At 38.6% G+C, this 22,577-nt stretch overlaps 1 long non-coding RNA gene across 1 annotated transcript in view; it reads left to right on the top strand.

Annotated features, from left to right (window-relative positions):
* LOC120248022 overlaps positions 1 to 22,577 on the top strand; it is a 62,810-nt gene that overhangs the window by 34,454 nt on the left and 5,779 nt on the right. The window contains exon 2 of the long non-coding RNA XR_005532467.1: positions 7,768 to 7,830. This is a non-coding gene — a long non-coding RNA (uncharacterized LOC120248022). The remainder of the gene's footprint in view (positions 1 to 7,767; positions 7,831 to 22,577) is intronic.

Genomic DNA, 22,577 nt, shown 5'->3' with positions numbered 1-22,577 from the left:
GAGGGAGACACAGAATCTGAAACAGGCCCCAGGCTCTGAGCTGTCAGCACAGAACCCGATGTAGCGCTCGAACCCACAAACCGTGAGATCATGACCTGAGCCGAAGTCAGACGCTTAACTGACTGAGTCACCCAGGTGCCCCCATAAAAGACTCTTAAATATAGAGAACAAAGTGTAGGAATTGTGGGGGGGATGGGCTAAATGTGTAAGGGACATTAAGGAATCTACTTTTGAAATCATTGTTGCACTATATGCTAACTAACTTGGATGTAAATAAAATTAATTAAAAAATTGAAAAAAAACAGTTAATTACAAAAAACATGAGCAAACTTTTTGGTCTCAGACCTCTTAACTCTTTTAAAAATTATTACAGACTCCAAAGAACTTTTATTTATGTGGGTTATATGTACCAATATTTACTGTATTGGAAATCGAAACTAAGAAAATATTTATGCGGTGCCTGGGTGGCTCAGTCAGTTTAGCATCTGACTTCGGCTCAGGTCATGATCTTATAGTTTGTGGGTTTGAGCCCTGCTTAGGGCTCTGTGCTGACAGCTCAGAGCCTGGAACCTGCTTCAGATTCTGTGTCTCCCTCTTTGTCTGCCCCTTCCACACTCGTGCTTTCTGTCTCAATAATAAATAAACGTTAAAAAAATTAAAAATAAATATAAATTAAAAAGAAACTAAGAAAATATTTAAATATTTGTTAGTTCATTAAAATAATAGTAAGTCCCTGGGGCACCTGAGTGGCTCAGTTAGATAAATGTCCAAAATCAGTGGTTTGTGAGTTTGAGCCCTGTATTGGGCTCTGTGCTGCTGACTTGGAGCCTGGACCTTCCCTCTCTCTCTGCACCTCCCTTGTTGATGATCTGTCCCTCTCTGTCTCAAAAATAAATACACGTTAAAAAGAATAGTAAGTTCCTGGGGTGCCTGGGTGGCTCAGTCGGTTGAGCGTCCGACTTCGGCTTAGGTCATGATCTCACAGTTCGTGGGTTCAAGCCCCACATCGGGCTCTGTGCTGACAGCTCAGAGCCTGGAGCCTGTTTCGGATTATGTGTCTCCCTCTCTCTCTGACTCTCTCCTGTTCATGCTGTCCTATCTCTCAGAAATAAATAAAACATTTAAAAAATAAAAAAGAATAGTAAGTTCCTTGCATATTAATATAACACATTTTTTAATGAAAAAAACACCTTTTTTTTAAAAAAAAAAACAGGCTTTAGTGAGGAGGAGGGACATGGTTTTACATTTTTGCAAATCTCTTCAATGTCTAGAGTAAATAGAAGACAGCTGGATTCTTATATCTGCATCAGCATTTGGCCTGTTGCAGTATATCATTTTGCCTGAAGTATATGAAAAAAATCCAGCCTCAGAGATATGTAGTGGGGAAAATAGAGGAATATTTTAATATTTTGGGGGTAACTGGATATTCTGATACTATACCCAAATTCAACATGTAGTAGTTTCTTCAAGGATAGTTGCAGTGAAGAGTCTGGACCCATATTAATGAACTTTTGTACTTGGTGACATTAAAATTCACTTGTTTACTTTGTACGTTGAATGGATCTTTTACCCATGTATGAGTTTGAATCATCATGAATTGGTCAATTGGTGATTGATGCCATCAAATTCGTATTTTTTAAAGATCATCCTTATCACAGTGTGTCTTGTGGTAAGGAGGACAGTGGAAAATGATGAGGTTTTAAATGAAGGCACTGACTTGGTCATGGAGCCACAGAGGGCCAGGGTGTCCAAACCAGTGAAGAGGGTAGAATGTGACCTTCCTGAAGCAGAACTAAGTTTAGCAGCATCTGTTGGTTGGCTGGATGGTCAGGTGCACAACCAGCCGTGTCCATCATCATGTCACCTAGAAGCTATTCTCTCAAATACTCTTATGTTGGCAGAATCGCTGTTCTGACTTTTATTACCATAGTTTTATCTGTTTTTCAATTCCATGTTAATAGAATCATATGGTATTTGATCTTTCCTTTCTTTCTAGCTCACCATTGTCTTTGAGATTCATGAGCGTAGTTTCATAAAGCAGTGGTTTGTTCTTTTATCATTGCTAGGGAGTATTTCATTTTCTGACTGTACCCTAAGTTTTCCATTGAGTTGTTTACACTTTGGGACTGTTATGCATAATACTGCTGTGAACATTTTGCACACGTCTTTTCACAGACATAAGCACTCACTTCTATTGGCTATATACCCAGGAATGGAATTGCTAGTTTATGGGATATATGTATGTTTAAGTACTACCAGTTTTCTAAAGTGGTCATATTAATTTATTCTCTTGCCAGCAATGTATGAAAGTTCTGGTTGTACTATGTCTTTAATTATATTTAGTATCATCAGTCCTTTTAATTGTAGCTGTTAGGGTGTAGTGCTGTCTTTTTGTGGCTTTAATTTGCATTTCCCTGATGACAGCTGATTTGTGGAATATCTTTTTTTTTTTTTATGTTTATTTATTTTTGAGGGAGAGAGACAGAGCAAGGGCGGGGCAGAGAGAGGGAGACACAGAATCCAAAGCAGGGTCCAGGCTCTGAGCTGTCAGCACAGAGCCTGATGTAGGGCACAAACCTACGAACCGGGAGATCATGATCTGAGCTGAAGTCAGATGCTTAACCGACTGAGCCACCCAGGCACCTCTGATGTGTGGAATATCTTTATATGTATATTGGCCTTTTAAGGATCCTCTTTAGTGAAGTGCTGTTCAACTCTTGTCCATTTAAGAAATTCGGCTGTTTGTCTTTTTCTTACTGATTTATAGAACTTTCTTGTATATTTTGTATATGAGTCCTTTGTGGGATACATCTATTTGCACATATCTTCTCCAGGTATTTACACATGGGCTAGATGCAGGAACAAATTTATTCATATGAGTGCTTTGCTGGGATTCTGTGTCTTCTCAGTTAAGGGTGGGTCTATGTATTATTCTTTAGAGGTTCTAGTTTCCTTACATGATGGGAAGGTACATGCTGCTTTTGAGTGTGTCACTATTGATGCTTTGAATTAGTCTCAGCTGATTGTAGTTGTGTCTCTTTATTGCTGTGGACCAAACCACCCCAAATCTTAGTGGCTTAAAACAACTATATGCTTATGATTGAGTGGGCAGGCAACTTGGGCAGAGCTCATCTGGCTTGCCTCTATTCCCTGTGATATTTGCTGGGCTTACTCGTGTGTTTTGGTTGGTTGGTAGGCTGGCCAGGGGCTGGTTGTATGGAATAACCTCACTCCAGCATCGTCCATCACTAGGCTGGAGCTGTCATCCTGGGTGCTGTGGCCTCTCCTGCAGTCTGTCTTGCATGGTGACTAGGTTCCACAGAGCAAGCGTGGAGGCTGAAAGGTTTCCTAAGGCCTGGGCTCAGAAATTGCATAGTGTCTTTCTTCTTGCATTTTATTGGATAAAACAAGTCACAAGGCCAGCTCAGATTCAAGGGGTGAGGAAATAAGCCCCACTTCTTTTTTATTGATATTTATTTAAAAAGAGAGAGAGAGACAGAGACAGAGAATAAGCGGGGGAGGGGCAGAGAGAGGGGAACAGGATCTGAAGCAGGCTCTGTGCTGACAGGGTGACAGCAGCAAGCCTGATGTGGAGCTCGAACTCAAGAACTGAACTGCAAGATCATGACTCAAGCTGGTCGGATGCTTAAACGAAACCTAGCTACCCAGGTGCCCCTAAACTTTACTTCTTGATGGAAATTGCTGCAATAATTTGTGGTCATGTTTGATCTACAACATTGGGCATTGCTCTTCCTTGTTTGTTTCTTTCTCCTTTTCTCTCTCTTCCTTTTATAAAAAATTCTAACGTTTTTTATTTATTATTGAGAGACAGAGCATGAGCATGGGAGGGGCAGAGAAAGGGGGAGACACAGAATCTGAAGGAGGCTCTAGGCTCTGAGCTGTCAGCACAGCTTGGGGCTCGAATTCACAAACTGTGAGATTGTGACTTGAGCCAAAGTCAGATGCTTAACCGACTGAGCCACCCTGGCTTCCTCCCCTGCTCCTTTTTTTTTTTTTTTTTTAATTTTTAAATTTTATTTTTTTCCTCTCTTCCTTTTCAGTGAAGTGGATAGTTTGTGGTGTGTGTGTGTGTGTGTGTTTTTAATTGCCTTGACTTGTCTTTTTTCTTGAAGTTTATGTTAGAACAAAATTTACTTGGTCAAAGGATGTCTTCTGTGATTACTTACTTGTGGCCTAGGACAAGACATTTTCAAGTCCAAACCTTGGGGTTATTTTCCAAATTACCATACTAATACCAAACATCTGTTAATGCTGAAGAGCTTAGTTTCTTCCCCAGGTAATTTTGATTTTTTTTTTTAAATCCTTTTTAAAAAAATTGGTTAAGACCCGTAGATTAACATTCTGGTCCTTTTATGGGCCCTGTGCCTCCATGCCTTGTTAGTCATCTAGAGTTACTAATATGGGCTTGAAATGACAATTTTTTTTTCCCAAAGTGTTCAGTGAAGTCAGGAAGGGAAAGGCTCCACAGCTGGAGAAGGCGTCTGGGCTGTAGTTGTCTTGGGGAGACAGTGTTTTTATATGTGAAATAACCAAGAATATTGGGCAAGGTGCAGATGTCAGTGACCTGTCAGCCCATCAGGATGAATCAGCTGATGTCCTAGATGAGGTGACAGTGTCAGCACAGTGAGCCCCTTACCCGGAGTTTATTGGGCCTCTCATTAAGGTAGCTGTCATAGCCCTGAGTTTAGAAAAATCAGAGTCATTGTTCAAGACTCACCTGACTTTAAACATTATTTCTTTTGGAGGGGGAAGGTCACTTTCAGTGTAAGAGTACAATTGGAAGTGACATGTGGCTGGTTTGCAGATTACAGCCATTTTGGTGTGCCCAAGTGTTAAAGTTGTTAGGATCTTTAAAACTCATCTCCAGGTGACTGGAGGCTATTTATTCTGCTTCTCCAAGTAAGTTTAATTAATTGTCTTGGGTTCCAGACAAGTAGATTTGTTAACTGTAGTTTCTGATTTATCTGTTGCCCAAACCGTGATAATTTGATGGGAATAGGAACTCTTGAGATGGCATTTTATTGCAAAAGATGGATGTTGGCTTCTAAATGGAGCTGATTAGAAGTCTAGGGCACAGTATCTGTTTTTCCGGTGACAGGGTCATTATTAAGGCTTTATAGAACACACCACTAGTCAGATGGCTGAACTGAATCTTCCTACTCTTGTGAGGTTATCTTCAAGGCATGTGGAGTGTTTCACAGTACTCTTTATCAACTGTGTTCTCTCAGGCGTTTGTACGTTGTGTCAGTTTTAGCCTAGATGTTCTGGGTTGTGAGGCACTTCTCAGTGCAGTGCTGGTAACCAGATCTTTTGTCCATTGCTGCCGCCTGAGAACCTTGGATTTGGGTCTCACGGACCCAGAAAACAGTGTTGCTGGATAAGACTGCCATCTTTATTTTCAGAGTCAAGTGTTTATCTTCAGAGAAATTAAGGTAGATTGTTAGAATGAAGACGAGAACACAGGATTTTAATGGCTTGACTATCTTATTGGCTGTAAGTTTTAAAAAGTTTAAATAATTTTAAGTTGAAATAATTTCAACAAATCAAAACAATTTTTTAAAGACTTAAGTTTGCCTCAGAGGTAGTGCTTAGCTTTGTAAATGAATCAAACTGAAAACTGTTACAGTGCTTATTATGTGTCAGGCACTATTTCACATTGGAGGTATAGGTACAGATATGAGCACCAAGTTTTCTGCCCTCAAAGAGCTTACATTTTTGTTTGAGAAGTCAGACAATTTTCAAGGAAATAATTACAGATTATGGTGAGTACTTTGAAGAAAATAGATGTGGTGATGGGATTGAGAGTAAGGGAGAGGGGGATACTTCAGATGGGGTGGTCAGAAAAGATCTTTTTGTAGTGATGTGTGAACTATTACGTGAAGGGAGGCAACTAGCATTTCCTGATGAGAGAGGAGTGTTCTGGGCAGGAGGAGCGACAAACACAAAGGCTTTTTTGTGGGACTATGTGGGGGGCATGTTCAAGAGTAGGCAGGGGCCAGATTTTGTACAGCTTTGTAGATCTCGCTTAGGATGATGGAAAACCATTGGTAGAAAGAAACTGGTTGATCAAGAAAGCTAAATGATGTGATTTACATTTTTAAAATATCACTTGTGCTTCTCTGGGGAGAACAGATAGAGTGCCCAGAGAGGAAGTAGAGAGATTAGATTAGTTAAGAGACTGTTGCATTTTTATTTTTATTAAAAACTTGCAAACTGTATGAGAGTTACGGAGGATGGATGGCAGAAGGGAATTCAATTTCTTCTAGAAAGTGTTCTTAAAAAAATCTTTTTAAATTTATATTTATTTTGTTTTTAGTGGGGGAGGAGCAGGGAGAGAGGGGGACAAAGGATCTGAAGCAGACTCCCCGCTGATAGCAGCAAGCTGATGTAGGGCTTGAACTCATAAAATGTGAGGTCATGACCTGAGCCAAAGTTGGATGCTTAACCAATTGAGCCACGCTGGAGCTCCAAAAGTATTCCACTTTTAATTTTGATAAGATTACACATAGGGCAAGAAACCATAACATCAATAAGTACTGGTGTACTGGTGTATGTTTTGAATTATGTTGCTTTTAATTCTTTGACTCAGAGTTGGAGACCTCTTGGGGTGGCAAGGCTCTCAGCATGAACTCACTATGCCCACTTAAAAATCTGCACATTTGGGCATGGCTTGAGGGCCTGTGGGGAAAGGCAACTAATAATTTCTTTGCAGAGGGCAGAATAAGGCATTTCCTGGGAAAAAATTCACCATGCAGACAGTATCTCAGGACCAACATTGGTGGTGGAAAGGGGAAGGGCGATGCCATAGCCATACCTCCCAACCCTAACCAGACTACCACACATTACTAATGCCAAAACCCTGGGGTGCAGGGGTTATAAAGAAACTTTTTCATAGAAATCTTAGTACGATGGTAGAAAGGTAGACTTTAGCAATGTGATACTCACGGGATAGGGTTGTAAAACAGAATGATGAATTAGGGATACTCCTCACTTTAGCCTAGAACATGGTGGGGCTTAAGTACTTTGGGGTTTCCAAGAACACAGGCTGGCTTGGCATATTAGGGGTTCTAGTGGCGGCATTCGGCATTCAGGGTTTCTAATGTGAAATGAAGCAGCAGCCAACTCTCAGAATCCTGTCACAGTAATAGTAATAATAAATATTGTAGCTGGAGAGAGGGGATGTTAAATTATGTGTTTGTAGTATTTATTTCTACTCACAGAAGAAATTCTGTGAGTAGAATTCTGGCTTCTCTGTATTCTCTATATTCTCTTCTCTATATTCTCACCTACTGAGAGATTCAGTATCTGCTACCTCAGTTTCTAGATTTGTCTTATATAAAAGGATAATGGATAAAAACAGCTGAAGAATTTCAAGGAGTAAGACTGGGTGATTAATTTATATTAGAAAGTAGACTGAGAACTGCTTATAAGAAAAGGGGATCATTAGAGGAGAAGGAGTTGTGAGTTCAGGCCCCACATTGGGCGGCAGAGATTACTTAAATAAATAATAAAAATAATAAAACTGGGCATTAAAGCAATGGATTTAAAAAATACAGGAAGTGGGAATGGATATAGAGGGTTCAGGGCAGGTGTAGGGTTAGAGGAACATTGTGAGCAAAAGGAATTGGGAAAGAAGATACTAAGCTGCTGTGGATTTTGAAATGGATCTCTTTATTTTTTGGGGGAGTTTCAATTTATTAAGATTTAAATTGCTTTTAACTTTTTTTTTTTTTTTTTTTTGGTTAGATTTGTTTCTTATATGTGATGCCATTCCAGCACTGGACTCATGGAGGCTGAACATTTATTCAGGTAATAATAGGTAACATTTATAGAGCACTTTCTGTGCGCTAGGCAACAAACTACGTGCTATACCTGTATTCTCATTTAATTGTCACACAACCTCACGAGGTTGGAAGTGTTATTGTGCCCATTTAATAGGTGAGGGAACTGAGACTCTAGAGTATACGAAGATTGAGTTCACTTGAATTAAGAAATAAAAAAGGCTACTGCTGTAGTTGAAGTAAGAGATGATGGTAGCTTGGATTGGATGATGTCATTTCTCACCTGTCATAAATACATGAACCTAAAGTGGTTTTGACTGACTGAATTTCACCCTCATATCCATAACTTCTTCCCACTAGTGAATATATCATACTTTTTGTCTGTCTTTATTTATTTATTTTTGTCTTTAAAACAATGGACATACTTTTTGGTAAAGAAAAATCCAATTTAGAGGGTTTTTTTCCCCTTCAGTTTTTAATTTAAATTCTAGTTAGTTAACACAATTTAGAAGGTTTTTAAATTTTTTTTAATGTTTATTTATAATTGAGACAGAGCATGAGTGGGGGAAGGGTAGAGAGACAGGGAGACACAGAATCTGAAGCAGGCTCCAGGCTCTGAGCTGTTAGCACAGAGCCCCGCGCGGGGCACAAACCCACGAATGTTGAATCATGACCTGAGGTGAAGTCAGACGCTTAACCGACTGATCCACCCCAGGCGCCCCCACAATTTAGAGTTTTAACTTTAAAGCTTTTCTGACTTTAAAAAAAATTTTTTTAATGTTTTATTTTCTGATAGAGAGGGGGGCAGCGTGATCAGGGGAGGGTCAGAGAGAGGGAGACAAAGAGTCCAAAGCAGGCTCCAGACTCTGAGCTAGCTATCAGCACAGAGCCCAATGTGGGGCTCGAACCCACAGTGGCAAGATCATGACCGGAGCTGAAGTTGGATGCTTAACCGACTGAGCCACCCAGGTGCCCCTTTTCTGACTTTTTAGAAGTAGATAATAAACCTTGAAGTAGCTTAAATTTATCTGAGTAAATATCTATTACCTTATGAAATAGATATTTACTTTGTCTTACAAAAGTTAATAGATAATAATGAGGAATTTTTAAAAGCTTATTAGTATATATAATAAGATAGAAAATAGATAATAAGAATCTTTTCTGTTGTTTTTGGTGCACTTGAGCTACTGTTCACAGGTATTTTAGCTTTAAGGAACCTTATTAGGGCTTCCTGGAGGAGCTTTTCTGGTATATCTAAATGTTTATTTACAGATCATACTAATAGTTGTACTTGCCATAACTGGGAGAGTTTTTAGCACTACCAACTGAAAACCAGTCAAAAATGAAGACTGAACATCTCTGAAATTATAATGTTGGTTAACAGAATTATTTGTAGATTTAAGAATTTCAAATTTATATGCTATTCTGAGTGGCTCTCCATGTTGAGTTTTGCCAATTGTTTGCACAATTATTGAGCACAGTAGACTGTTGCCTTTACTCCCTTATCAGTTACTGAGTGGTCAGCATGAGTACATTGCCCTATGTCCTGTTTCCCTGTCTTTTTTGAAAATGATCTTGAGCCATAATTAACATATAGTAAACTGTACATATTAAAAGTGTATAGTTTATCAAGTTTTGACATATGTGTTATTAACTCATGAAGCTGTTACCATAGTTAAGATAATGAACATATACATCACCCCTACAAGTTTCCTTATGCCCATTAAAAAAATTTTTTTTTAATGTTTGTTTATTGTGGAGAGAGGGAGAGAGAGAGAGAATCCAAAGCAAGCTCTAGGCTCTGAGCTGTCAGCACAGAGCCTGGAAGGGGGCTCAAACTCACGAACTGTGAGATTCTGACCTGAGCCAAAGTCAGATCCTCACCCAGATGCCCCTCCTTATCCCCATTTTTAATCCTTTCCTCAACTTCTGTGGTCTCCAAGCAACCACTGATCAACTTTCTGTCACTGTAGAAGAGTTTGCATTGTCTAGACTTTTATATAGATGGAATTATAAAGAATTTACTCTTACATTTATTTTTGGTTTGACTTTTGTTACTAAGCATAATTATTTTGAGACTCATCTCTGTTGATGCATGAATCAGCAGTTCATTTTTATTTCTGAGTAGCAATCCATCATAGAGCTATAGCATAATTTGTTTATTTGTTTGTGTTTTGATGATGCACATTTGGATTGTTTCCAGTTTTTGGCAATTAAAAATAAAGTTATGCTATGAATATTTGTGTACAAATTCTGTTATGGACTTATGCTTTTCTCCCCTCCTAAGTTAATTTCTCTCTTTTTTTAATGTTTGTTTATTTTTGAGAGAGAGAGAGTTGGGGGGAGGGACAGAGAGAGAGAGAGAGAGAGACAGAATCTGAAGCAGGCTCCAGGCTCTGAGCTGTCAGCACAGAGCCCAGCTTGGGGCTCGAACCTATGACTTGTGAGATCATGACCTGAGCCGAAGTTGGACGCTTAACTAACTGAGCCACTCAGAAGCCCTTCTTTTTTCTTTTTTTCTATAGTGAAATTCACATTACTTACAATTAACAATTTCAGTGGTATTTAGTATATTTATGATGTTGTGCAACTACTAGCTCTCTCTAGTTTCAAAACATCTTCATCATTTTGTAAACCACCCCATACTATTAAATAATCACTCCTCATTCTCCTCCCCTTCCCCCCTTAGCTGGTAACCTCTAATTTGCTTTCTGTCTCTATGGATTTACCTTGTCTGTATATATCTTCTAAAAAGAATCAGGCAATATGCGAACGTTTTATGTCTGGCTTCTTTCATTTAGCATGTTTTCCAGACTCATCCGAGTTGTAACATGGATCAGGACTTTCGTTCCTTTTTATGGCTGAATAGTATTCCATTGTGTGGATATATCACATTCAGTTTATCCATTCGTCAGTTGGTAGACATTTGGTATATTTCTACTTTTTGGGTACTGTGAACATATATTTATAAGTTTTTGTGTGGACATATGTTTTCATTTCTTTTGGGTATATATCTAGGAGTGTAATTGCTGGATCATATGGTAACTTTTTGAAGAGAGGTAAAACTGCTTCCACAGTGGCTGCATAATTTTACATTCCCACTAGCAATGTGTAAGGGTCCAATTTGTCTATCCTCACTAAACTTATTTTCTATCTTTTTGATTCTAGCCTTTTTAGTGGGTATCAAGTAATTTCATTATGGTTTTATTTACATTTCCCTGATGACTAAGAATGTTGAGCAACTTTTCCTGTACTTACTGGCCATTTGTATTTTTTTTTTTTTTTTGGAGAAATGTATATTTAAATCCTTTGCCTTTTTTATTGAGTTGTAAGAGTTTTTTATTATGGATACAAGTTCCTTATTCTATACATGATTTGCAAATATTTTTTCTTATTCTGTGAGTTGTCTTTGAGTTCACTTTCTTGATGGTATTGTTCACCTACAAAAGTTTTAACTTTGATGAAGTCCACTGACCAATTTTTTCTTTTATTCCTTATGCTTTTAGTGTTGTGTCTGAGAAAATTCTGCCTAACCCAAGGTCATGAAGATTTTCTTAAAATAAATGATTATTTTGAGTGAGAGCACATGCGCAAGTGGGATAGAACAAAGAGAGAGGGATAGAGAGAACCCCATGCTGTCAACATGGAACCTGAAGTGGGGCTTAATCCCAGGGACCGTGAGATCATGACCTGAGCCAAAATTAAGAGTCAGAAGCTCAACTGGCTGAACCATCCAGGTGTTTCTCAAGGTCATGAAGATTTATTCTTGTGTTTGTTTTGAGTTTTTTAGTTGTAGTTCTTACAGCTAAAGAACTGCATTCTATTTCGAGCTAGTCTGCGTTCTATTTTGAGTTAGTTTTTATGTATGATGTGAAGTATGGTTCCAACTTTATTCGTTTATGTGTAGCTGTCCACTTGTCTGAGCACCGTTTGTTGAAAAGACTGTCCTTAGCCTATTTGATTATCTTGGCTGCCTTGTTTGAAAATTAGTTGACCATAAATGTAAAAGTTTATTTCTGGGCTTTCTATTCTGTTCCACTACAACACTGTTTTGATTACTGCAGCTTTGGTTGTTAAGTTGAAATTGGGAAATTTGAGTCTTCCAATTTTTTTTTTCTTTTTCAAGATCATATTGTTTGGTGTACCTGGGTGGCTTATTTGCTAGACCATGTGACTCTTGATCTCAGAGTCATGAATTTGAGCCCTATATTGGGTGTAGAGATTACTTAGAAAAAAAGATTATGTTGTTTATTCTGGGTCCCTTGCATTTCCCTATGAATTTTAAGATCTTATTGTCAATTGCTTCAAAAAAGCCAGCTAGGATTTTGATAGGGATTGCTGTGAATCTGTAGATCAGTTTGGGAAGTGTTACCACTTAGGCAATATTAAATCTTTCAGTCCATGAACATCTTCCCCCTTATTAGGTCTTTAATTTCTGTCAGTGATAGTTTATAATTTTTAATGTATAAGCCTTACACTTTTTTTTAACCCTTCTCTATTATACTTTTTTTGTTAAATTTATACTTAAGTATCTTATTACTTTTGTTACTACTGTAAATGGAAGTTTTTGCTTAATTTTATATTTGGAATATTCATTGTCTGTTTATAGAAATACAGTTCAGTTTTGCATATTGACTTTGTATCCTGCAACTTTGCTGAACTTGTTTGTTTTTAGTGGATTCCTTAGGATCTTTTTTTTTTTTTTTTAAGGTAGGCTACATGCCCAGCATGGGGCTTGAACTCACAACCCTGAAATCAGGAGTCACATGTACCGACTGAGCTATCCAGGCATCCTGATTTCTCAAGATTTTCTATGTATAAAATTATGTCATGTGCAAATAGAAAAGGTTTTACTTCTTTTCCAAACTGAATGTCTTTTCTTTCTTTTTATTGCCTCATTGCCATAGCTATCTTTTTTTTTAGGTTTTAATTTAATTTAAGTTTTAACTTTATTTATTTAGAGAGAGTGTGAGCATACGCCTGTGGGGGAGGGGCAGATAGGGAAAGAGAATCCTAAGCAGACTCTGTACTGTCATTGCAGACCTTGATGCGGGGCTCCATCTCACAAACTATGAGATTATGACCTGAGCTTAAATCAAGAGTCAAATGCTCAGCTACGTGAGCCACCCAGGTACCACAAATTTTTATTTATTTAGAGATTACTCAAACTCACAACTCCTGAAATCATGAGTCAGGTGGCCCCAGACTGGATATTGCTAATTGACCTAGCTTCAAGTTTGTTGATTCTTCTGCCTGCTCAGATCTTGTGTCAAACCCTTCTTTTTATGTTTTTCTTTTTTTTTTTTTCTTTATTTCTAGGAGAGAGAGACAGAGAGACAGCGTGAGCAGGGGAGGGTCAGAGAGAGAGGGAATCACAGACTGAAACAGGCTCCAGGCTCTGAGCTGGCAGTCAGCACAGAGCCCGACACGGGGCCTGAAGCCACGAACCGCGAGATCATGACCTAAGCGAAAGTCTGACGCTCAACCAACTAAGCCACCCAGGCGCCCCTCTTCTTATGTTTTTCATTTTTATTGTTGTACTTTCCAACTCCAAAATTTTTATTTGGTTCCCTTTTTATAATTTCTGTCTTTTATTAATATTCTGTTTCAGGTTAGACATTGTTCAGGGATGGCTGGGTGGCTCCATTGGTTAAGCGTCCAACTTTGGCTCAGTTCATGATCGTAGGGCTTGTGAGTTTAAGCGAGCTCCTCATCAGGGTCTCCGTGACAGTGCAGAGCCCGCTTTGGATTCTCGGTCTCCCTCTTTCTCTCTCTTTTCCTTCCCTGCTGTGCACGCTCTCTCTCTCTCAAAAATAAATAAGCATTAAAAAATATTAAAAAATAGGTATTGTTCTCATACTTTTCCTTAATTCTTTAGTCATAGTCTCTTTCTTTCTTTCTTTCTTTCTTTCTGAGAGAGCATGAGTGGGGGAAGGAGAGAGTGAATTTTTTTTTAAGTTTATTTATTTTGGGGATGCCTGGGTGGCTCAGTTGGTTAAGCATCTGACTCTTGATTTTGTCTCAGGTTATAATCTCACAGTTTGTGAGTTTGAGCCCCATGTAGGGCTCTGTACTGACAGTGCAGATCCTGCTTGGGATTCTGTCTCTCTGTCCCTACCCTTCTTCGCTCACGCTCTCTATCTCAGAATAAATAAACTTTAAAAAGAAACAGGGTGGGTGGCTCCATCTGTTAAGCACCTGACTTTGGCTCAGGTCATGATCTCATGGCTTGTGGGTTCGAGCCCTGTGTCAGGCTCTGTGCTGACAGCTCAGAGTCTGGAGTCTGCCTCAAATTCTGTGTCTCCCTCTCTCTCTGACCTTCCCCTGCTCACGCGGTCTCTCTCTGTCTCTCTAAAATAAATGAACATTAAACATTTTTTAAAAAGTATTTTCCCCCTGTCTTTTATTTGGAAATGCCACTGACCCATATATTAGGCAATTTAGATTTGTCCTACAGTTCACTTATGCTTTGTTCATTTTATGTCAGTGTCTTTTTTCTTTCTAGGTTTTGTTTTGGTTGGTTTCTGTTGCTGTGTTTTTGTATTTTCTCCCCCTGATTTGTTCTGTTGCAGTTTTTGGTCTGCTATTAATCTTATGTAGTATATTTTTATCTTTACCATTTCAGATTTTTTACTTCTTCTACCTAACATGCTTACTTTTTCCTTTAAATTTTTACACATATGGAATATAGTTCTAATTTTCTAAATGTCTTTCTTTTCTTTTTTTTTTTAATGTTTTATTTTATTTTATTTCTAGGAGTGAGAGACAGCGTGAGCAGGGGAGGGTCAGAGAGAGAGGGAGTCACAGACTGAAACAGGCTCCAGGCTCTGAGCTGGCAGTCAGCACAGAGTCCGACGCGGGGCTTGAACCCACGAACCACGAGATCATGACCTAAGCGAAAGTCGGATGCTTAACCGACTAAGCCACCCAGGCGCCCCTCTAAATGTCTTTCTTTACTAATTTTATAATCTATCATTTCTCATTTATCTTAACTTTTCATTGTGAAATAAGTACAATATACAGGAAGTTGGGGAAAATATACAGCAATATTCCATGTGCTTTCCACCCAATTTCTCCCCATTGTGACAGCTTCTGTAACTGTAGTACCATATCAAAAGCAGGAAATTAATATTGATACATCTACAGTATCTATAGATTTGACATGCACTCCTCTCTCTGCATGCATGTGTATTTTGGGGGAAGCTCTGTGGAATTTCATCTTGTATAAATTTTTGTATCCATAACCACCATCAAGATATAGAACAGTTCCATTCCGAGAAGAATCCTTCCTGTTGCCCTTTTATAACCACATCCACCTCCCTCCACCCCATTCAGGAACCTGTAACCCTGGCAATTACTAATCTGTTCTTCAACTCTCTAATATTGTGGTTTCAAAATGTTAATTAAATGGAATCATATCATACATAACCTCTTGAGATTGACTTTTTCTCCTACTCAGCATAATTCCCTTGAGATCCATCCAAAGTGTTGTATGTGTCAGTAGTTTGTACCCTTTTTTGGAGTACAAATGGCTGAGTCATATTATGTGGTATGGCTGTCGCAAGGTTATTTAAGCATTCATCTGTTGAAAGACAGGTGATGGGTCCAGTTTTGGGCCATTATGAATAAAGCTACGAACATTCATGTATAGGTTTTTGTGTAAACATAAGTTTTTATTTTTCTGTGATAAATGCCCAAGAGTACGGTTGCTGGGTGGTAAGGTAATTACATATTTCATTGTAAAAGAAACTGCCAACTGTCTTCTAGAGTGTCTGTACCATTTTGTATTCCCATCAGCTACGTATGAGCTATCTAGTTTTTCTGCATTCTTGCCAACGTTTATGTTAGCCATTATGATAGGTATGATGGATATCTCAGTGTGGTTTTAATTTGCATTTCCCTAATGGCTAGTGATTTTGAACATGTATGCTTATGTCTTTTGCTCATTTTCTAATTGTTCAAGTTTTGAGAGTTTATGTATTCTCTTTATATGTTCTAGATACAGTTCCTTTGTTAGATATGCAAGTATTTTCTCCAGTTTGTGGCATACTCTTCTGTGAACTCTAGACTTCTTTGCTTTCTCAGACTTCCACTTTCCACTCAGAGAGCATGTTGGACTCTTCCCAGGTTGCTGCTCGGCTTCCCCCCTTTTTTGACATTACTTAGAAGCACTCTCCAGTCATCAAGCATGGGGCCTACTGTATTTGTTTTCCATTTCTCAGGAATCACTGTCTTTTATTGTCTGATGTCCATTGTCTTAAAAAGCACTCTTTTACCCGTTTTTTATTTCTTGTCTGCCTGGAAGGTAAATATGATCTCTGGTACTCCATGTTAGTTAGGAATGAAATCCCCCTCCCCTCCCTTTCCATGGCCAAATCTTTCAAGAACATTAGGAACACCTGTTGTTAGTAACTAGTGTCTAACAATTCCTTCCTTTCTCAAGTTCTTAAACAGAAAAAGAGGGGGGAATGGAGGCTAAATATAATTCAGACAAAAAGATACTTCTGATGTTGTTCGGTGTCTGTTGAAGCCCAGCTACTTCCAAAAGTTTGCAAATCAATCAGATACAGGCTTAGAGCTAGAAATAGGTTAGCTGCCATAGCACAAGATGATGGTGTGAAAAGATTTTAGTGACAGCTTGTGTGTGATAATATATCCTTTCTTGTTCAAGGTTCTCTTTGGATGTTAAGCTAGATTCTGGCTTTCATATGCCTTTTCTCTATTCTTATCCATCAAGTCCTTTTCTCGAAAGAATGGTTATATTTATAAAATCATATTTCCCTATATTTAAAGGGTAGAGTTGACCAGTTAAAGCAGCCTTTCCAGCCAAAGTGCATCTAGTTAGGTAATTCTCCCTTAACTTTTATTATTAGTTTTAGGGCTTACATTAGCATTTATGATGATTTGATAAAAATATACTAGAATTTCTTAAAGATTTATCTCTGCATTTCAAAGCTACCGTTATCTATGTAAAAACCCAGAAATAGTATTGCTGCAGGATCACATAGTTCTCAAACATTGAAGAAAACATTTCTTTGGAGTTATTTTGTGGAATTGGGACACATCTCAGTAATAGGTGACTGAGCTCTGGTTACCTGCTAGAGCCTCCTTTGGGGTAGAGCAGCCTCTTCTTGTGCCAGTCTTACTAGGAAAGTTTTGTTTCTCTTTCCAGTTGATCACTTCAGCTGATGAACCCAGGGCATAGTGATATTAGTAAGCTATTTTTTAACAGTTCCTGTCATGATGCCTTGCACAGACTGGTGACTCAGCGAGAATGAACTGGATGAATGAGTGCCTCTTCATTGAGTCACTGCTTCGGCCACCTCCCTTTTTTATTTCATCCAGGGTCTTTCCATCTCTATCCTTTTCTTACTTGTTTTCTTACTTGTTTGAATTTTCTCTGGAGGGGGGAACAAAGAAGGCAAAGAAGAAGAACCTGAAATCTTTGTATTGTTTATAAGTGACTCTGATAAGAAAAAAGTACTGGGGCGCCTGGGTGGTTCAGTTGGCTAAGCATCTGACTTTGGCTCAGGTCATGATCTCACAGTCTGTGGGTTTGAGCCCCGCGTTGAGCTTTGTGCTGAGGGCTCAGAGCCTGGAGCCTTCTTCAGATCCTGTGTCTCCCTCTCTCTCTGCCCTTCCCCCGCTCACTCTCTGTCTCTCAAAATAAAATAAAGACATAAAAAAATTTTAAAAATAAAAAAGTATTATATGAGAGGAGATTGAAACACTTGCCTGAATTGAGATTTTGGAGTTGATGCTGATTTATCTATTGTATTTTTCCCTGCCATTACTAACATTGGATGATTTTTTGCTTTACTTCAAAGCCCTGACCAGCTTTTTCTCTTTGTAACTGATAGCTGGTGATATATGCTTTTAACTTTTCAATTTTATTTCTAATTTTTACAACTTTCCTTTTTCTCTGTATGGAGTCCTCTACCTCTTCTTTATTCTTATTATTTTTGAGTTTGTTTATTTTGAGAGAGAAAGCAGGCAAGTGGGGCAGAGAGAGAGGGAGAGAGAGAGAATCCCAAGCAGGTTCTGCACTGTCAGCACAGAGCCCAACGCAGGGCTCAAACCCACGGACTGTGAGATCATGACCTGAGCCAAAATGAAGAGTTGGACACTCAAATGACTGAGCCACCCAGGTACCTGAGTCTTGTTATTCTTAAATATTGGTGTGTCCTGAAGTCTCTGCTTACCTCTCTGTCTCTCTTTGCTACTAATATTCCACTATTCTCACCATGTACTCTTCTTTTAAAATCCAAGGTTTCAACTTCTATCACAGTTTCGTTGTAGAGATATCCAGTCTCATCAGTGTACTGCTTATTGGACACTGTGATTAGTCAGCTGATGGGCACATCACATTTACCATGTTTTATTTTAATATTTCATCTTTTTAATTTAATTACTTGGTGCTCATCAGGACAAGTGTTCTTCTTCTTATTATTTTTTAAGATTTTTATTTTTAAGTGATCTCTATACCCAGTGTGGGACTCCAACTTACAGTCCTGAGATCAAGAGCTGCATGCTGCACTGACTAAGCCAGCCAGGTGCCCCAACAAGTGCGCTTTAAAAAAATTTTTTTTTAATATTTTTATTTATTTTTGAGACAGAGAAAACATGAGCCAGGGAGGGACAGAGAGAGAAGGAGACAGGATCTGAAGCAGGCTCCATGCTGACAGCAGAGAGCCTGGTGTGAGGCTTGTACTCAAACTCACGAACTGTGAGATCATGACCTGAGCCGAAGTCAGATGCTTAGCCAACAGAGCCACCCAGGTGCCCCACTTTTTTTTTTTTAAACATTTATTCATTTTTGAGAGAGAACAAGAGCGAGGGAAGGGCAGAGAGAGAGAGGGAAATGCAGAATCTGAAGCAGAATCTAGGCTGTAAATTGTCAGCACAGAGCCTAATGTGAGGCTCAAACCTACTACCTGCAAGATCATGACCTGAGCTGAAGTTGGTGTGTATCTGACTGAGCCACCCAGCTGCCCCCAGACAAGTGCACTTCTTAATCTCCATCACCTATTTCATCCATTCCCCCACCTCTTCCCCTCTGGTAACCATCAGTTTGTTCTCTATTGTTAAGAGACTGTTTCTTTTTGTGTCTCTCTTTTTCCCATTCCTTGTTTATTTCTTAAATTCCACATGAGTGAAATCTTATGGATTTGTTTTCTCTGCCTTACTTTTTTCACTTAGCATTATACTCTTTAGCTCCATCCATATCATTGCAAATGGAAAGATTTTCTTTTTTATGGCTGAATATTCCATTGTATATATGCCACAGTTTATGCATTCATCATTTGATGAATACTTGGGCTACTTCCACATCTTGGCTGTTGTAAATAATGCTGCTATAAAAATAGGGGTGCATGTGCCCCTTTTAACATGTTTATTATTGTTGTTATTATTTTTAATATTTACTTATTTGAGGGGGTAGAGAGAGAGAGACAGATGATCTGAAGTGGGCTCTGTGCTGACAGATTGACAGCAGCGAGCCCAGTGTGGGACTTGAACTCATGAATCATGAGATCATGACCTGAGCCAAAATCATATACTCAACTGACTGGGCCACCCAGGTGCCCCTATTTGTATTTTTTTTGAGAGAGAGAGAGAGAGAGAGTGTGAGTGTGTGAGCTGGGGAGGGGCAGGGGTTGGGGCAAAGGATCCAGAGTGGGCTTTCTGATGACAGCAGAGAGCTCAATGCAGGGCTTGAACGGATGAACCATGAGATCATTTTGTGAGCTGAAGTTGTATGCTTAGCTGACTGAGTCACCTAGGCTTCCCTGCATGTGTCTGTTTAAATTAGCATTTCTGTATTATGTGGGTAAATACCCAGTGGTGCAATTGCTGGATCATAGGGTTTCTTTAACTTTTTGAGGAACCACCATACTGTTTTTCACAGTGACTATACCAATGCAACATTGAATCCCCAGCAGTGGAAGAGGATTTCTTTTTTTCACATCCTCACCAACACCTATTATTTCCTGTATTATTGATTGTAGCCATTCTGACTGGTGTGAGGTGATATCTCATTGTAGTTTGGATTTGCATTTCCCTGATGATTAGTGATAATGAGCATCTTCTTATATATCTGTTGGCCATCTGTATGTCTTTTTTGGAGAAATGTCTGTTCATGTATTCTTTTTAATTGGATTTCTAATTTTTTGGGTGTTGAGTTCATGTAAATTCTTTATGTATTTTGGATACTAACCCTTTATCGGATGTGTCATTTGCAAATATCTTCTCCCCTTCCATAGGTTGCCTTTTGGTTTTGTTGATTGTTTCCTTCACTGTGTAGAAGATATTTATTTATATATTTATTTATGCTTTTGGGTTTTTTTTGTCCTAGGGGACCTTTGTAAGAAAAAAGTTGCTATGGCTGATGTCAGAGACATTATAGCCTGTGTTCTCTTATCGGATGTTTATGGTTTCAAGTCTCACATTTAGACCTTTAATCCATTTTGAATTTATTTTTGTGTATGGTGTTAGAAAGTGATCCAGTTTCATTCTTTTGCATATTGCTGTCCCGTTTTCCCAATACCATTTGTTAAAGAGACATTGTCTTTCCCATTGGATATTCCTTCCTGCTTTGTCTAAGATTAATTGACCCGTATAACTGTGAGTTTATTTCTGGATTTTCTGTTCTGTACTATTGTTCTATATGTCTGTTTCTGTGCCAGTTTCATATTGTTTGATTACTGTAGTTTTATAAAACAACTTGAGGCCTAGAATTGTGATGCCTCCAGCTTTGCTTTTCTTTTTCAAGATTGTTTTGGCTATTTGGGGTCTTTTGGGGTCCCATACAAATTTTAAGATTGTTTGTTCTGTGAAAAATGCTGTTGATATTTTTTTTAAGATTCTAATTTTTAAAATTTATTTATTTATTTTAATGTTTATTTATTTTTGAAACAGAATGAGTGGGAGAAGGGCAGAGAGAGAGGGGGCCAGTGGATCTGAAGTAGGCTCCGAGCTAACAGCCCCAATGTGGGGCTCGAACTCATAAACTGCGAGATCATGACCTGAGCCAAAGTCTGACACTTAACCGACTAAGCCACCCAGACACCCCAAGATTTTTATTTTTTAAAGTAATCTCTATACCCAATGTGGGGCTGAACTCACAACCCCGAGATCAAGAGTCTCATGCCCTACCAACTGAGCCAGCCAGGCACCCCAAGTACTGTTGGTATTTTGATAGAGATTGCATTAAATGTGTAGATTGCTTTGGGCAGTATAGACACTTTAACAGTATTTGTTCTTCCAATCCATGAGCATGGAATGTCTTTCCATTTCTTTGTGTCGTCCTGAATTTCTTTCATCAGTGTTTTACAGCTTTCAGAGTACAGCTTTTTCACCTCTTTGGTTAGTTTTATTTCTTTGGATCTTATTAATTTTGGTGCAGTTATAAATGGAATTGTTTTCTTGATGTCTCTTTATGCCACTTCATTATTGGTGTATAGAAATGCGACAGATTTCTGCACATTAATTTTGTATCCTGTGACTTTCCTGAATTCATTTATCAGTTCTAGCAGTTTTTTGGTAGAGTTTTTCAGGTTTTCTCTATATAGTATCATGTCATCTGCAAATAGTGCAAGTTTTACTTCTTCCTTGCCAGTTTGGATGCCTTATTTCTTTTTGTTGTCTGATTGCTGGGACTAGGACTTCTAGTACTAAGTTGAATAAAAGTGAGGAGAGTGGACATGTCTTGTTCCTGAACTCAGGTGAAAGGCTCTCAACTTTTCCCCTTTGAGGATGGTGTTAGCTGTGAGTTTTTCATATACTCATGACACTGAGATCAAGACCTGAGCTGAGATCAAGAGTCAAATACTTAACTGACTAAGCCACCCATGTGCCCCTCTTGTTACAGTCTTTGTTTTAAAGTCTATTTTATTTTGTCTGATGTAAGTATTGCTACTCCGGCCTTCTTTGACATCCATTTGCATGCTGGATGCTTCTCCATCCCCTCAGTTTCAATCTGCAGGTTTCTTTAGGTCTGCTACAATTAACCTATTGTAAGCAGCATATAGATGTATCTTTGTTTTTTTTTTTTTTTTTAAATCCATTCTGTTACCCCATCTGTCTTCAGCCAGAGCATTTAATCCTGTTACCTTCAGAGTAATTATTGATAGAAATGTATTTATTGTCTTTTTATTACTTGTTTTGTGTTGTGTCTGAGGATTTTCTCTGATCCTTTCTTGTCTTTTTCATGGTTTGCTGGTTTTCTGTAGTGATAGATTTGGATTTCTTTCTCTATTCTTTGCATATTTATTAGATTTATTTTTATTAATGGTTTTTGCTCTGTGGGTACTATTATGTTTATGACATCTTCTGCATATAGCAGTCTATATTAAGTTGATGGTTGTTTAAATTTGAAACCATTCTTGGGGTGCCTGGGTGGCTCAGTAGGTTGGGTGTTCAACTCTTGATTTTGGCTCAGGTCATGATCCCAGGGTTGTGGGATTGAGCCCCGCATCAGGCTCTGAGCCGAGAGAGGGGAGCCTGTGTAGGATTCTATCTTCCTTTCTCTCTGCCCCTCCTGTGTGCATGCACATATTCTGTTTTAAAAATAAATTAAATTTGAACCCATTCTTTACTCCTGCCCATGTTGTAGGTCTATGGTGGCATATTTAACATCCTTTTATTTTGTCAGTTCCATGACTGATTTTTTACAGAAATACTCATTTTTACTGCTTTTGTGTTTCCTGCCTTCATACTTTTGGTCTTCCTTTTCCACTCACAGAGTCCCCTTTACTATTTCTTGCAGGGCTGGTTTAG

The sequence above is a fragment of the Hyaena hyaena genome, unplaced genomic scaffold (genome assembly GCF_003009895.1).
Source record: "Hyaena hyaena isolate Hyena2069 unplaced genomic scaffold, ASM300989v1 scaffold_560, whole genome shotgun sequence".
Classification (NCBI taxonomy): Eukaryota; Metazoa; Chordata; class Mammalia; order Carnivora; family Hyaenidae; genus Hyaena; species Hyaena hyaena.
Note: the sequence above shows the minus strand (reverse complement) of the source record. Positions and strands in the feature narration are given on the sequence as shown.